This window comes from Magnolia sinica, chromosome 4 (genome assembly GCF_029962835.1).
Source record: "Magnolia sinica isolate HGM2019 chromosome 4, MsV1, whole genome shotgun sequence".
Taxonomy (NCBI): domain Eukaryota; kingdom Viridiplantae; phylum Streptophyta; class Magnoliopsida; order Magnoliales; family Magnoliaceae; genus Magnolia; species Magnolia sinica.
The window spans coordinates 68,392,675-68,406,748 of NC_080576.1; positions in this window are offsets into that span (position 1 = coordinate 68,392,675).

The window sequence follows — 14,074 nt, forward strand, 5'->3', positions numbered from 1 at the left end:
ATGCGGTCGGACTTAAGCTCACTGACCATGGATCTAGGTCAAACTGAGTTTTCGTACCGATCGGATTTACAGATCAGCCATGGCGGACCACACTCAATTCAACGGTCACCGAATCTTGATCAGGTCCACAAGCATAATGACATGCCTGGGCCACCTTCCCTGATCCGAGGGTGAAATTGGGTCAGAATCCAACGGTCAGATTGCTTAAAATCGTTGCGCAAGCGACACGACTCAGATTTCATAAAATCACATTTAATTTCTCACCGTTCTCACACTCTTCACTCCGGACTCAATCAAATCGACCCAGGACATCATCTGGACTTGATTTTTGAGGTGATAGTCAAGTCCAACATGGTGACCACAATTGTCTAAGATCATCGCTATCGGACTTTCAACACGCGGTCCAGATCCGATCCAGAACTTCTAAAAATTTTCAAGAGCAACTAGATTTAGCGTTGAATCCCAGATTTCAGAGTAACATAGCGCTAACTATTCTACAGGTTTTGAGTCATGCAGATCAAATTTAAAGTGATTGATGCTAATTTCACAAGCAATCGAGTTTAGCGCTAATTACCCTACAAATAGCTTCTAAGGAAAATAAAGGTAGTACTCGGGTCTTGGCACGAAATTTTTCGGGTCATTACACTTTCTCACGTACACCATTCAAAAAGTCACACTTTACATCCATTTGGAATAGTTTAAATTTCAGATCATAAGCAATTGACATAAGGATTCTAATAGACTCTAGTCATGCTATTGGGGCAAATATTTCATCAAAATTAATGCCCTCAATCTGTGAGTATCCTTGTACAACTAGTCTAGCCTTATTCCTCACAACATTCCCAGAATGGCCATATGTCCCTGGAGAATCACATTGATTATTGTACTCAATGCCCCTGCACCCGTAGCCCCCTCGAGGGCAAAGATTTGGTGCTCAAAAACACCCCCAGTAGCAGCCTCTGCCCGTTCCTCCTCAACATGGGCAGGAGATGACTCCAAGTCTACTACCTCCCTCGAGGGCATGCTCGATGTTCACAACCCCAAGTGTAGGGTCGCGATGTAGTAATAATCTCGGTAAGACTGAGGTCGAATCCACAGGGACTAATCTTGTGTATATTCTAAAAGCAAGTAGAAGTAAAACTAGAAGAAGATGTGAATCTAAATCTGAAATAAAATGAAGTAATTGTGAGAGATTTAATTAGAAACTTAAGAAATTCAAAAGTGGGAACTAGGGTTTCTAAGGATCCACTTGTAGCAATCAGGGTGATACTATGCTTGATTTAAGGACATAACTGGAATCAGAGTCCTATCTTATCCAATTGGAAGGTATAACAATAAAACCAAAACTGAGCTTCCTTTAACCTAATTCTCAATGGATGAGAGTTGTGAGGATTGGAAGTGATTCCATCACTTAGCCATGCCCTGGAGAGAATGGCAAACAACAGGATATACCAATTCCACAAACATAGGAGAATTATGAAGATTAGAAGGGATTCCATCATCCAACCATGACGATGGTGAACAACAGGATTTCTTAATTTCATAATCTCAAAGCATGAAAAGAATATACTCAAAGCTATTGCGGATCTATTGTAATTTAAGTCACAATAAACCATTAAAAACTAAAAGTATTCCTTAAATATCAAACTAGAATCAAAGTAAGTTCAACATAAACATGTATTAAAGAAATAAAAACAACTCATTACACTACAAGCTTCACCTCTTAAACCTATCTAAGAGGTTTAACCAACCTTAGACATGATTGGATCTACAACCTTAGAAGAAAGCATGAAAAACTAATTAAGAAAGAAGAAAAACACTTGGCGACGGCTCTCCACCCTTGTTCTTTACTCCTCCAAACCCTAGATGATGCCCAGGGATGCCCTAGTGACTCCTATTTATAGTTGTACAACACCTCCTTTCGCACCGACTTGAAAAAATCTACAAACCACCTCAAATTTACACATTTTCGATTCTATCGAAGTATCTTCGATATGTCCTTCGATTCTATTGAACAGTCTTCAATTGAATCGAAGATTGGTCCAGAACTGCCTAGTGAGTTTGGTCTGAAATCCTAAAATTCTTGATTCTATTAAAGTGTTTTCAATATGTTCTTCGATACTATCTAACAGTCTTTGATAGAATCGAAGTCTATTCTAGTAGTTTTTCAGAATTAGATTTTTCTGGTCCCGAAATCTGTTTTCAGGACAATTTTCAAGATTCCTTTTCTTTACTTCAAGTCTTCGATCTCTTCCTTCATCACTTGGTTTCCTTAGATCTTTGGCATGTAAATTCTTCAATCTTGGTCTCCTAAGATCCATCCCTTGTCTTGGTGATCTTTGAGCATCAAATTCATGCTTTTAGCACCTTTTCCAATCCAAGCTCTTAAATTCACCTTGCAACACAAACATGAGTAAAATAGGACATTAAGCATTATCATGTTCATAAAACCAAGATATAAATGGGGGATAATATGCAATATTTGACCCTCAATACAATCCCTAACTAGCATTTTGTTAGTCCTGAGTAAAGTATGCAAAAAATATTTCGAAACTATTGTATAATTTTCATAAGCTCAAGAGGTTTTAAAAACAATCTAGATAATAGAGTTTTAAAATATATCAATGTTGAGCATTATTCTCTCATAAACTCTAGCACTCGGTAAATTTCATAATCAAGTTCAAAGCATTAATCCTCCATTTAGAACAATTCCAAACATTGAGTTTCATAGGTGCATAATGAAGTCCAGACTTATCACAATCAAAGGTTCAATTCTTCATTTTCATGATAACATTGATAATCAAAAGAGCATTCAGAACAACTAAAACCTAAAACGAAACTTGCCTTAAAGTTCATCTTTTAATTCCCCTTTTATTCCTCCAACTTTTGATTTTTCTATTGATGGCTTTCACATTATGTCAACCTTTTTAAAGATTTTTAATGGGTGGCCTTTTCGAAGAAAACTGTTTTTTGTAGCTGGGTATTATTGTTTTTTTTTAACATGATGGACAAATTTCCTAGGTTGGTTCCTTTCATGCTAAATAATCACCAAGTTAATAATTTAACGTTGACTAAAGCTTTAATGTGATAACTAGATGTGACATATGACATCATGACTCGATCAATGTTTAAAACTCCTAATCATGGAGTAATAATTTGAACTTACTTTGAAATCTCCAAGTAACTGAATCCAATAGATATAAATCATCAATATTAAGCATCATAAACTTCAAATTTTATTTTATTTTTAAATTTCCCGATTTTTGCTCAAAGACTAAGAAAACAACTGATTAGTTTACCTAATCTCCAATCCCTAACCTAAAATCTACATTGTCTTCAATTTAAAAGAAATAAGCATGTAATGTAAAAGAGGCAACGAAAAGAAAAAGGGAAGTAAAAGGAAGATAGTACCTGAAGAAGGAATTTTAGGCTTTTCCAATTATCACACCCCAAACTCAGAAAACGGGCTCACAAAATTCCCGATCGCCGAATCCGATGCTGACAGCCTCCATAGTGTCCCATTCTCGGCTCTCGGCATTCATATGCCAGATTCTGATCCTAGGATCCTACAAAGAGGATTTTTAATATGATTTTTTTTAATGGAGCATAACCACAAGCATAACCAAGTCACAAAACAACATCACCACATATCACTATATTAAAAGCTTTAAGTATAATACGGAAAGGGAAATATAAGGTGATCAAAAAGCTCCAAAATAATCTGATGCATGCTCCTACCTCAGCGCTGCTGTGATCCAACACCACCTGCATGCAACAGTCGTGCATAAGCTTACAAAAGCTTAGAGGGTGGTGTAAGTGCATGCGCAAGGCAAGTGCCAAGTATGCAATATCAGTGTAATGAGGAAATATGCTGGTAAGTCCATGAATACTATCAGTCGTACTAAAGCTATGCGATGCAAGGCATGAAATGCTATCGGTCATACCAAAGCCATGCAATGCGAGGCCTACATAGCCAAATGTCATATGCGAGATGCAATACAGGCATGTCAATCCTCATTAAGTACATATATCAGTACAGTTTCCCTCTGAGATATTACCGGGGTCTAGTACACTCCACACTGACTGCTGCCTCCCTAGCCGCATAGCCCAGCGAGTGGAAGAGACCACACTATCTGCCTGACCAGTAGTTTGTCAATGCCTACCCAACTCGTCGATAGCAGACTCATTTGCAAGCTAGTCAAACTCAGCCTACCTTACAACCCCCTCACTCGGGTGGATAAGGCCACACCCCCTTCCAACCAACCATGATATAGTGGGAGATGTGGCCTACTAGTATTCGGCACTCGTGCGCTCGTATATCCACTCGGTCTAGACATTAGAGCATCTCTTGGTACCAAAAAGGTTCTGGGATTTTCACCCAAGGACATCCTATGTGCCCATAGTGCTAGAGCCAATATTTTCAGTATCCAATGCGGTCATCCACGATGTGCTTGTGGAGGCCACGACCCTGATGTCGCTAGGGCGTATAATGATCATGTCACACATATGTGAGATGCATGAGTCACACCATCAGTCATGTAGTAATCTTGCGCATACCACACGCTCATGTGGGTAACTCCTATCAATGAGTCCCATAAATAATCTTCCTAATGGCATATGCTATGATTAGTCAGTACTCATATCAAGCATACATATGATGCATATGGCATGAGTCATGGAATCATACTAAGTATGTTATATGGTGATGAACTATCCTCACAATGAAGATGGGTTGAGACAGTCTACACACAACAAGTATAGGCTTATCAATGAGCCCTAGGGAGAGTTATAATGTCGATATTTAATCAACATTATTCTTACAATGTGAACGTCAAACCATCATTGCTCCCAAGGCATGACCCGCCATAAACATCATTATATACACCACTGTGGAATCACACATTGCAATGAACCTTATATACATCCCATTGGAACTCAACCCATGGTCCTCAAATACATCAAATGAGTCACATCACATGGGCCTCATATATATATCAAGGTGGGCCTCAATAACGGGCCTCATACACATCAAGGTGGGCCTCAACAACGGGCCTCATATATCACATCGGGCCTTATCAAACGGGCTGAATCAAATCGGCCAAGTCGAATGGGCCGAGCACAATGCATCTATTTTTAGAAATCAATATAGATTATTATATAAAAATGAATCATATCAAAAGATCAATTGGACCACAATATATCTAATCGTGATGATAATGATTTCCACGGTTAAATTCCAGCGGGCCCCATCATAGGGTTTATTTCCCATCCAGCCTATTCATAAGATCACAAAGACCCAGATTTCGAGGAAAAACAAATATCATATTGGTCTAAACTTGGTAGCCCAAGGGCTTTAATGGTGGACGTTCAGACCCACTATTTTTCTGAAATGTGGTCCACCTGATAACTGGATCTGTCTCATTTTTAGTCTCAAGCCTTAAGACGAGTCCACCAAATGGATGGGCGGTTTGGATGCAACACATGCATCATGGTAGGGTCCCGCCGTCCAAGGTTTGGAGGATGTGGCTACACAAAGCATACATCATGGTAGGGTCCACATGGGTGGACGGTCCAGCTGGAAGAACAGATGGACGACATAGATATAGCACATACCTCGTGCATGTGGCCCACATGCCTTGGGACGTCAATACAACAGCTATTATGCTGCTGTATGTGTACACCATCCAATCCTGTTGTAGGTGGGTCGCATGTGGGGCCCACCATAATGTTTATCTTCCATCTAATCTGTTAATAAGGTCACAAAGAGCAGAATAAAGAGAAAAAAAACAAATTTCATAACGATCCAAAACTTTTGTGACCCAAACAGGGTTTCAATGGTAGCCATTCAATCCCACTATTCCTTGTAGTGTGGTCCACCTGAGTTCGTTCCATGCACGACTGATTTTTGGGGTGGCCCACAACTAGAAGGGGCCCCATCAAATGCATGGTGTTGATGTTCCACACACATCACGATGGGGCCTACGGTTGGGACCCACGTCCTTGCCCATTGGAGTAGCGTGGCAACAGGACGCTGCTGCAGAATCCTCTGGATGAGCAGTAGCAGTGCCTGCTGTACCCTTTTTTTTATTTTTATTTTTTTTTATTTTTCTACGATTTTTCCTAGGTGGGGCCCGCATTAGGAGGATCCACCCCACTGGTTGGACTCTATGGCTCATAACAGACCAAACAACCCCAATATTCAGCATGTTTTGGTATGTAGAAATATTAAAGTGGGTACTAACATCTTTTAACAGTCAATATAGCTGTTTTCTATGATATGGCCCGCCAAATAATCAGATTGGCTTCATTTTTCAACTCAACGCCTAAAATGAGCTGAGAGATAGGATGGACGGCGTGGATTAAATTCATACATCAAGGTGAGGCCTATATGAGCAACCCACCCACAAGCCTTAAATCAATTTGATATATATATATATATATATACATATATATATATATATATATATATATATATATATATATATATATATATATATATATATATATATATATTGCTGCTAGTACATCCCACTGTCTGTTCACACTTCACCAAACCACATCCAGCGTCCAGGGACGCTTGACAAACGGTGTGAATATATTTATCAAGGTGGGTCCCACATAGACGTGGCCCACTTGGTTTGGATCAATCTGGTATCCGTGTTTTCCCATCACCATTAAGGTAGGGCCCACATGGCCTGGACGGTGTAGATCCAACACATCCATCAAGTGGGTCCCACGAAGGTGGATGACATGGATAAGTTACATACATAATGGGGCCATCAACAAGGGAGAGAGAGAGAGAGAGAGAGAGACAGAGAGAGAGGAAGATCGAGTGATGGAGGGACCCTGGCACTATGGGCCCTCTCTTCCATACATTACAACATACATCAAGTGGGTCTCATTATATGTGGGCCCACCGATCAAAATCAACGCTAGAGATCCTTTCTCCACCAAAATGCAAGGTCTAGATGACCCTGTTCATGCAAGGAAAATAAACATCATGATAGGGTCCATGGATAATGGCCTCATCATGGAATAATCATGAGAATCAACGTAGGCCATCGACCACATCTAGGGTCTAAAGTGAGATCCATACCATCAATCGGTAGGCCCCACTTGGCCCATCATCAAAACATTAATTCTAGGCCTATAAAACACCCACTGTTCGATCTTCTTGGTCTGATGAAACACCGAACTTTTTGTGCCTTACTTTGATAGAAGATGATGAGAATTGAAGGGCTAGGATAATGGATCTTGGGGTAAGAAGTGGGCCATACACAATATGCTCTTTTTCTCTCCTTAGAAGTGCTTAGACATGCACATTTTTTCTTCTTTATTACTTGAAAAATGTGTAGAGAAAGAGAGATAGAATTAGTGGTTGTAAGAGAGAGGTGATGGTTGTAAGTGATGGATGTGAGTTGATAGATGTACTTGACTTGAGAATTGACTTAGGGTAGATTGCTTGACTTGGGAAGAAAGAAAGCATGGGTTGTGTACTTTATTGATTAATTGATGGATTGATGGGATGGGTTGTAGAGATTCTCTTGGGTTCGAAAATGCACGGCGTTTCTTCAAGATAAATACGAGCCCACATCTCCTAACTAGGGTATCGAATCGGTGTGTAAGACGTGGTGTTGGAACCACGGCGATGGTGTGGTCGCAATGGTACAAGTCTCGGATTAAGCTGACTCAGATCTACGGGATACGACTCAAGGTCATACACAAACATCGATTATAGGTCACGGATTACTGAAATTCGATGGGGAGGATCGCGGTAGTCTATGGAACAGTACGAATTAGTATACAGGCCTTCTAGCTCTCCCCACCTAATAAAAATTTCATCCTCAAAATTTACACTACTATTCTAACTAAAAATAACTCATAAGGGAATAGAAATCATAACATCATATATAATCAAAACACAATACAACATATAATTAAACATAAAAAAGAGATGGGGATAGCGCTCTCGAATCTCTGCCTCGCGCTCCCAAGATGCCTCATCCACACTATGATGGCCCCACTGTACCTTCACCAAGGGAATGACCTTGGTCCCGAGGACCTGCTCCTTTCGGTTGAGGATACGAACTGGCTACTTAATGTAAGAAACGTCCTCACGAACCTCCAACTGCTACCAATCAATAATGGGAATGATGTCTGACCCACACTTCCTCAACATAGAGACATGAAAAATATTGTGGACGCCAGACAACTGAGATGGCAAGGCAAGCCGATAGGCCATGACACTAATGCTCCCGGTGATCTCAAAAGGTCCCATGAATCTCAGGGCAAGCTTGCCCTTTGATCTAAAATGAACCACACCCTTCATGGGTGAGACCTTGAGATACACATGGTCTCCAATGGCAAACTCCAAGGGACGACACCGATGATCAGCAAAATTCTTCTGCCGGCTCTTAGCTATGCGCATCCTCTGCCTGATGATGTCGATAATCTCTGATGTCTGCTGCACAAGCTCGGGATATAGGAGACACTGCTCTCCAACCTCAGTCCAACAACTTAGAGATCTGCACAGTCTACCGTATAATGCCTCAAAAGGAGCCATACCAATGGTCGCCTGATAGCTATTGTTGTACGCAAACTCAGCCAATTACAAGTGCTCGTCCCAACTACTCGAGAAATCAATCACGCAAGCCCGAAGCATATCCTTAAGGATCTGATTGACCCTCTCGGTCTGCCCATCGGTCTGTGGATGATATGCGGTGCTGAGCTGCAAAACAGACCCCATTGTTGTCTAGAAGCTCCTCCAAAACTGAGATGTGAACCTCAGGTCTCGGTCTGAAATGATCAAAAGTGCAATGTTGTGTAGTCTCACAATCTCCTCAATGAATAACCTCGCAAGCCGGTCCAAAGTCCGGGTCGCACGAATCGCAAGAAAATGTGCTGACTTCATCAGACGATCGATGGCAACCGAGATGGTGTCATGACTGCGTTGAGTCCTCGGCAAACCCATGATAAAATTGATGGATACATGCTCCCACTTCCACAACGGGACACTCAACGGCTGCAAGGGACCCGGGGCCCGGGGGTCTCTGATGATTGGCCTTGACGCACTGGTACGTGTCACACTCAGCCACAAAACTGGTTATCTAGTGCTTTATCCCCGCCCAAAAATACTGACGCCTCATATCGCGATACATCTTGGTCGAGCCAAGGTGGATAGAAAATTGCGATCGATGTGCATCAGTTATAAGATCTCTACGCAACTCAGGAATATTCGGAACACATAATCGGCCTCTGAAGCTAAGTCCATCAGAACCAATCTACCAATCTGACTGACTCTCAGATGTTGCCTCTGCTTGATAACTCTGTACTGACTCATCCGCCTGCTGAGCCTCGATAACCGTTGCGACAAGAGAGGGTTGAATCGACAAGCTCGATAACTGCATAATAGAAGACTGCAAGCCAATCTCGAAGTCAAATGTTAACACATCCTTAAGCATCTTCCACTCCTACATCATCATGTGCACCACCAGGCCTCTTGGCTGACGGCTGAGGGCATTCGCCATCACGTTCGCCTTGCCCGGATGGTACTGAAGATCAAAATCATAGTCCTTTAGGAGCTTCATCCAACGCCTCTGCCTCATGTTCAGCTCAGACTGAGAGAATAGATACTTCAAGCTCTTGTAGTCGGAGAAGAGCTCGAACCTCACCCCATAGAGATAGTGCATTCACACCTTCAGTATAAAGACAACTGCTATTAGCTCCAAATCATGCTTTGGGTAGTTCAGCTCATGGACCTTGAGCTGGCAAGAGGCATAAGCCACCAGCTTCCCATGCTGCATCAGGATAGCACCCAAGCCAACTCATAAGGCATCGGTAAATACAACAAATCCATCACTCCCAGAGGGAATAGTGAGGAAAGGAGTGGACGTGAGGTGGTCCTTCAGCTCCATAAATTTCTGCTCACAAGTGTCACTCTAAATGAACTCGGCGCCCTTCCGGGTCAACCTGGTCAACGGGACTGCAATATGAGAAAATTCCTCAATGAAACGTCGGTAGTAGCCCGCCAAACTAAGAAAACTGCGGATCTCGGACGCGTTCGTGGGTTGGCCCCACTGACGTATAGCATCAATCTTCGAGGGGTTCACTGTGACGCCCTGCCTCGTCACCACATGACCGAGAAACTTCATCTCCTCTTGACAGAACTTGCACTTCTCTAGCTTCGCGTAAAGCTGGTGTGCACAAAAGGTCTGCAAGGTAATCTCCAGATGTTGCTCATGCTCCTCACAGGTCCTCGAATATATCAGAATGTTGTCGATGAACACCACAACAAACTGATCGAGATATGGACGGAAGACCTTGTTCATCAACTGCATGAATACTGCGGGCGCATTGGTCAATCTGAAGGACATAACCTGGAACTCAAAATGAATATAGCACGTCCTAAAGGCTATCTTTGGGATATCCTCATCTTGGACCCGAACCTGATGATAACCGGACCGCAAGTCTATCTTCAAAAAGAATTACGCCTCCTACAGTTAATCAAACAAATCATCGATCCTGGGCAGCGGGTACTTGTTCTTGATCGTGACCCAGTTGAGCTCACGGTTGTAACACCCCATACTTTCCAGTACTTGAGTGTTTCCATGTAATCTAATACAAGTCTAGCTTAAGCAAACGTTCACGTACATTCTAGCCTAAATCCAGCCGTTGAAATAATTGGATCATGAGGATATTGAAAGTAATAAGTGGATGTTCACTTGGTGCGGCTCATTTAATAGTTAAAATTAGTCGAAGGATGAGGTACATAACTCGAAGCGATCTACTCACCAAGAGGAATAATTCTAAACTAGAGGTAGGCCCTAGAAATTTAATTTATAATAATACTAATAATAATAATAAAATGATAGTGAAAATAATAATAATACTGGTAATAATAATAATAATAGTAAAAATAATAATTATAATAGTAAATAATATTATTAAATGTAGTAAAACATAATATTTAGTGTTATAAAATCAGAACAGGCCATATATACGTAATCTGACCATTGGGTTTTAGGCTAAATAGTCCCTTGGACCGTTTTAACCGTTAGCGTTCAATTTTGGGCTGATCCGACCAACAAATCAACGGGAAATCCATAAATGAGACTCGAATCAAGTCATGGGGCCCACCTGGGCCACACATGTTAACCAAACTGGGCCAGGGCCCAAAATAGGGACCCCCATGCCAATTGGACGGAGTGGATTTAACATAAACATTACAACGACCCCCACACGCGGTGCATGTACACCTTAAAGGTAGTGTGCACGATGTGCTCTGGACCTAGCCTAATGGTTAACCCGCATTTGACCGATACTACTTGCAAAAAATGAGATTTCTCCCGCCCGTTTTAAGAATTTGAAAGTGGAAGACTTGAGGGCTCAAAGTGGGCCATCTGAGAGACTTTTCAGACGATCCAAACCGTCCATTTCACTCACGGGAGTCCCCTGATGAAAGCCGTATAGGGTTTTTGACCCCTGCATAGGAACGAGAAAGAACGGTCCCAGCCGTCCACTCCCTTCATGTGGGGCTGAGATCCGATGAGAGGGATCATCAATAGACTTGTTGGGCAAGCCAACATCCTATGGACCAAAGGGTTACAGCCCTCCCCCTTTCCAGCTGAGAGGAATCCTCTCACAGCCCAAAAACGGTTAGGAAATTAAGAAAGGAGAAAAAGAAGATTTTCTGATTTTCTTCTTTTGGATAATGGTGGCTGTAACACTTGTGATCGTCCGATGGGCCATGTGGCTTCATCACAGCCCTCCTGCATGGAAGGTACGAGAGGAGATGAAGGAAATTCTCATCTCATGAGAAGGAGAGGAGAAAACGGGGTTTTCTCATTAGATGGATCAAGATACCCATCTGTGATCCAAAAAGTGGACCCCAAACCGCTTGTGGGCCCTATCTAGACCGTTCAAACAGTCCATATCGTCCCAAAACCCAATGGGCAGCAATCCACCATTGACGGATGGGTCATCTTCCCCAATGACCCATCCAGACACGATCACGAGATGGACCCCACTAGGCCTGGAAAATGTATCTTTAGGAAGCCAAGAGTGCCAGCAGCGCATCCCCATGCACAGATGGGCCCCATGCACGTTTGGCCACAAAATCCAAACCGTTCGAAGTGGGGGACAATTGCCAACCGTCGGTCACCCCTCTTCCTGCCTATAAAAAGGGTGCAGCCCCCTTCAAGTTCCACACAGAAAGAGAAGAAAAGAGAGAAGGAAACAAACGAAACAAAGAGAAAAGAGAGGGAGAAAGAGAGAAAGTAAGAAAGAAAAAGAAAGAGAGTGTTGGTGGAGGCGTCAACCACCTTGCAGGTCCAGCCAGGTAATGGCCTAACCGCCTCCCTTTTTCCCTCCTTTCTAGGTAGATTCCAGCCGCGTTTGCAGGCTGACACAGCACCCCAACCAAACTACCAACCTAGACCGTTAACAGGCCAGAAAACGGGCTAAGTCCTGGCCATTCCTGGAGCTGAAAATGGGGCAGAAAGCGTCCCTGTAAGAGCTGGGATTTGAGGCCGAAATCAGCCTCACCAGCGGGCCATGCAAAGGGCTCTCCCTGGATTGAGAAGTGGCTGAGAAAACCAGCCATAATAGCTATGTCAGTGGGCGTGTGCAAGGCCTGTTTCATGGCAGTTTGGGCCTCACCAAATTGCAGGTGGGCCGCACCCTGCAACAGCACAGGAGCTACACCTGTTCCCTTTTTCATACTAGGTGGGCCACCCCATATAAATCACAGTGGGCCACCCTGCCAACGTGGGCCTTGAAAATCGCAGGTGGACCTCACTCAACATCAATTTGGCTGCACATCTTGGGCCGTCCCAAACGGACAACAGACCCCCCCCTGTACGTGTTTTCAAAAATAATAAGAACAATAATAAAAAAATAAAATAATATTTTATTTTAAAATATAATACGTATGTAGATATACAACTGTGGGATCCACCCACACGTGAATTCATCTAGCCGTTCATCTGTTTCCCCACGTGGAACGGGCATGGGACCCCATGGATGTAAGTATTATATCTCTGCTATCCGTCCGTTTTCTTTTTTGAATAGTGGATTTCACTGTTGACTGACGTCAGCAGGATCTGTGGGGCCACCATTATTTAACCTTGCATCCTGACCGTCCAAGGGACGGTGGGCCCTTAGTAAGTTGGGGAGCCATCTTAAGGTATGTATTACCTCTCAACTGTCCATATCGTAGGCCCCATTTGTCATGTGCGTGCGGTGCATCCACACCATCTAAGAGGCAGGTTCATATCCCTGGTGGGCCACGCCCACGAGGTATATGTTGTATCTCAACCGTCCAGATAGGCTGGACGATAAGGGAGGGAAGCAATGTGATGTATGTATTTTATGCACACTGTCCATCCTAGGATAGTGGTGCGTGGGCCACCACGCTGCACGTATTTCATCCATGTCATCCAGTCTAGCTGGACGTGGGCCCCATCAACCCGGACCACCAGGTTTTATGTATATCCTCACCTTCCTGGATCTACCGTTAGGTATGTTTTGTACACCACCATGATATATGTGAATATCCACAACGTCCAATACTGTTGGCCGGTGGATCTGCCTGGCTGGCATACCTCACACTAGTTACGTTGCTGCTGTATGTCATCAGCAGCCTATGTGGGCCCATATATGATGTTTGTGATAGATCCAAACCATTCGTCCATTGATGGACCACCATGATGTAATCCACACCGTCCAGACTGTGCTGGACGGTGTTGGACAATGTTTGGGATAGTGGTAAACTATACTTGGATGGCACTGAATTACATGATCTATATTTGTAAGCTGTCGATTTACACAAACTACATTTGGACGGTGCCGACTCACATGAATTATATTGAATAGCGCTGACTTACATGGGCTGTGGTGGACGATGCTGGGCACAATCAGCAAGCCATGTGCCTCATGAAATAATGGTGTACAAGTGATACACATATTACACCTACAACTGTTAAAATGATGTAACCTAAGCCCTCACTTGGGCCCATCCATGGAGCCACCGTGGCTGGATAAAAAGAAAATGGCGGACCCATTCTCTCCAAAGCAA